This window comes from Acyrthosiphon pisum, chromosome X, assembly GCF_005508785.2.
Source record: "Acyrthosiphon pisum isolate AL4f chromosome X, pea_aphid_22Mar2018_4r6ur, whole genome shotgun sequence".
NCBI classification, from domain to species: Eukaryota; Metazoa; Arthropoda; class Insecta; order Hemiptera; family Aphididae; genus Acyrthosiphon; species Acyrthosiphon pisum.
In genome coordinates this window covers 108,192,189-108,196,777 of record NC_042493.1, presented here as the reverse complement: position 1 = coordinate 108,196,777, position 4,589 = coordinate 108,192,189, and the positions used below count along the sequence as shown (strand labels likewise).

Genomic DNA, 4,589 nt, shown 5'->3' with positions numbered 1-4,589 from the left:
CATTATTGATTTTATAGATTCAACATTTCAACTTACACATATCAATTAAAATTTATATTTAAAAATTAAATATGCATGATAGATCAAAATCAATATTTTCCATTTTTGGTATCGACCATCTCTAAATATATGTTAATTGTATAATATTAAAACTGAGTTGAATAATGTTAGGTGATCGAATATATAACTCAGATCCACTCAGTAATGCTGAAAACTGTATGGCCGGATCTTCTAAAAACACTGACATGATTGGATTGCTCATGAACAGTATTACTCATGATGATAATAATAGTAATACTCATAATGATATTAATAGTAATATTCATGATGACAATAGTACAAATCAAATTAAGACCATTTATTCCGATCTGACTGACATTTATAAGAGTACTGCTTTTGTCAATCGTGATCAGTCTTTACAAAGTCATAGTATAACTGTAAGTGATAGTCATTGACCTATTAATTGTTATAGGATATTTTAAATAATCAAAATACAAAATATTAATATTTTTATTTAGTCTACTTTATTGTTTTAAATTATTGATATTATACAAATTTTTTCCCTAATTAGTTAAAGGAAACAAATAAAACATCATTGAAAGATATTCTTTGGCTTTATCACGATGGACAGTTAATTATAAATTATTTTGACACTAATAAAGAACTAAATGGGTATATGAGAAATAAGCTAAGCCATTTGGTTATTACTCATTCCCTCAAGGAAGCATCTTCTAAAAAAATATCTACTTCTAAATTGATAAGCTTATCTCAAGAAATTATTGATATATTTCCTGGTGAAAACAAACAAACATATTACATACCTTATAGAAAAGAAAATGGTAAAGTAACTCCTACACGAGGCAAGCTTTGGGATAAATATTGCAATTTGAGGAGAGAACTTAGAAACTTATGTACCACAAATAAATTACAAGATGAAGTTGTCTCCACTAGCGTAAATTATAATAAAGGTATACTATTTTTTTTAAATGCTGTACGTTGAAATAATAATAGAATATAATATTATATAAAATAATAATAATATTAACCTCCCTCAAAATTATTACTTTCCGCAAATAAGAAATTAATTGAAAAATAACTAAATAGTTTGATATTTTAGAATTAATTCATAGGCGTGCGCACGGGTGTGACTTATAGGGCCACACCTTAGACTTTTTAGGCATCTACTTAGGTAAAACGAGTATTACTCACTATGTTCTGTAGATCAAGATAAACAATTAATAACTGGAGAACGAAGATTAATGTTTAAAATAATTGCAATATTAATTCACATAATGTTTGTCCTAATAATTGGTATAACAATTATTGTACTATACATCAGTTTCAATAATACATTTTATTTATACTTACCTATTGGCTATTACCTATGTTATGTATGTCTATTTAATTTTAAATTTTTTTGAGGGGGGTTTTGTAAGGGTGGATGGTCAAAAAAATAAAAGCTATGCCTGAAACAGGAGTCTGCGCACCTATGAATTAAGTATAGACATTATAATTAATGGTATTATAATATACCTACATTTGTGTTACCAAAATAAATAAAACAAAAACTTGAACTATTTGTTTTTTTTTTTTTTTATAAAGAATTGACTGAAGACAATATATCGTGGTTGCAAAATAATATTGCACCTTGGAATGAAGTAGCAGAAAAGTGGAAAAGTACATTTCTGTTCCGTTACAAATCATTGAGTGAAAAAGAAAAACATTATTCTTATTTTAGTGATATACCAGCAATCAAAAGTCCACTTGGCTTTACCTTGGTTTGTTTAAAAAACTTTCTATGAGAGGGGATTACAGTTACCTCTTGTTATTAATTGTTAATGTATATTTGTTACAGATCGAATATGACTTTGAATTATTATATCCAGGAAAAGATCCAATGATTTTATTCATAAAATTTGAGCTATTCAAAAAAAAACTTCCAGTTTATGTACAAAAAAGCAATTATAAAGGAATTGACAAGTTGGTTGTCAATGAAATTTTAGAGCCTACAGTACCCGGTAAATTTATTACAAAATGAATATGCAATAGACCTATGATGGTACTAAAATATCCATTATCCTTAAGTTAATGCTAATATATTTTTTAATTTAATTTACAGGATATGATATCATTGCAGCACTTAAAACTTTTATAGAGTTATTTCAACCAATTAACGTATCTAAAAGATCAATTAGTGGAAACCAAAAAACAAAATATTGGAGACCATCAAAATTGGAACTAAAACAGTCATTTATATACTATGTTAATGTATGAAATAAATCACTGTTATTTTAAGTTATGAATGAATTTATTTTTTAATTAACAACTATTTTACAGAGTCCTATATTATCTACCTACCAGTCTAGAAATTTTCCTCAACTAAATACCTAAGTGTAAATAATATATTATGTATTAATCATTAATGTATTAGTATTACCTATATATAGAAAAAAAAAAATATTGAATATATTAATTTATTGTAATTGTTATCATTTTCGTAATGTTACCTCAACAACATGGTATGGTCAATACAACCAAAGAACTATGGGTGAATTAACATAACTATATGTAGCTGCAACTAATAATTTATTTGGAGTTACTATAATATATTGTTGGGATTGCTAAATATGTTTTAATATATTGTTTGTACAACATAAGAATATGGTTGAATAATCTTAATTTATAGTAACTCTAATCATTTTTGTTGTTATCTTAATAATATGTTTATAGTCAGTACAACAAAATAACTATGGTAGAATTACAATAAGTATATTGTGATTTTAACCGATGATTGTTGTGTTATATTAACAAAATATTTATGGTTGTTACAACAAAATCGTGTTAACAATATTGATTTAGTATTTGTAACTTAATGATTAGATTGTCCCTATAGCTACAATGGAATATTGTTCGGCTAACTATTTAAATGGTTGTAGTAACTTTGTATTTTTTTCCTGTGCGTCAGGCATAAATAAACCATAATATGCTAACCAGAAAGTATGATGGCTTGCGGATATCTTGATTCAGTCTGCTGTCTGACCGCGTCCAGAATGACCTTGTGCAACTTAAAGTCCAGCGTGGCGCCTCTCATACTGGTGAGGGTCATCGGGTTGCCGATGTCTTTGTACGAGTTCATGCACAATAGAATAGGTCCCACGTTTGTCTGCAACACGAAAAATTAAACTTCAAGTTTATTTTCCTTTAAATATGCTTCAAGAATAGGTAGTGTAAAAAATCATATTAAATTCTGCCGATTGGAAAAACAACCGAGGTTCACGTTTTTTCGTCTGACGAACAATACATCATAATATTTTGTAATTCAAAGAAGTGGTAGTTGAATAAATCGGAATATAATATTATTACAACTATAGTTGGAATTTAAAGTTCCTAATCAACTCGCTAAAAAACGAGTAATTCCACGCAGCGGTAGAGACAAAATATATTATAATATACAAAGTATATTTGTAAGTAATAACTAAAAAGTAAACATAGGATGTTGTTGACTTTTGCATTTGTTTTCCTTTCATGAAAGGAAATAGGATGCATCCTATACAATTCTATCTTTGCTAAACATTTGTTTCATGTTCTCTCGATTCAGAATATCCTAATAATAATTTGTATTTTTAGGCATTTTTAGCTATAAATGAATTTTTTTGTTTTTAATGTCCCTTTATTGTATTTTCATATTATTGGTAATTTTTTGTACAATTTTGCAATTTTCATAAATTTTAGATTTTAAAGAAAATGTGTTAGAAAAAATTATTTTATTATTATTATGTGTGACAAACAATGATAACTGACATTTTTTTATTTACTTTTTACTTTTTAATTAATTTTTACAATTTCATACATTCCTTTTTACTGTAAATTAAACTTAAAATTAAAATTTCTTAGGCAGTTTTCCGTATTTTTTTAGGCATAAAAGAATTTTTTTTGGGTCATTTTTGATATTTTTTAGGTCATCAACATCCTATCTCTGCTAATAAGTATACGTCATAATCACGTGTATATAACGCACAACATTTCGGACAAAATCTCTCTCGATTTTCCCCGCGCATGGAAAAAAAACAACAAAAATATTTTTAAGTATAGGGACTACTATACGCGTCGTCTATAATATACATATATATATAGGTTTTCGCTGTAACTGTAGCTGTACGTCATATTAAAAAAATTATTATCGGTTTGGAAAATTAATTTCTCATGGATTATTATTCTTATTTTTGTCGTTTTCTGGTAAGTATGTATCCTTTCGGTAATAAAAATAATACACACATACGCGCGCGAGTGACTACATATTATACGTATAATAATTCGTTTCGGCTTGGCGAACAAATTAGGGGTTTCTCGTCAAATCCGCCGGCGTCGAATTCGAGGAGCCCGCCCTGCAGCAGCCTGACTTCATAATATATAGATATTTTTTGTACAGCACACGCGCGTCGATGCTTAATAGCTTTGTCCCGAGGGCAAGATCGTATAGGTATATACCTATACAGGGTGATCCATTTAACGTAAGACACTCATTATTTTAGAAAGTATTAACATTTTTCAAATTTTTCTTTTTGGAATATTAAAATTTTACAAAATTT

At 27.6% G+C, this 4,589-nt stretch overlaps 1 long non-coding RNA gene across 1 annotated transcript in view; it reads right to left on the bottom strand.

Annotated features, from left to right (window-relative positions):
* Positions 1-2,741: 2,741 nt before the first annotated feature.
* Positions 2,742-4,589, bottom strand: part of LOC115034691 — a 6,130-nt gene continuing 4,282 nt past the window's right edge. The window contains exon 5 of the long non-coding RNA XR_003840012.1: positions 2,742-3,163. This is a non-coding gene — a long non-coding RNA (uncharacterized LOC115034691). The remainder of the gene's footprint in view (positions 3,164-4,589) is intronic.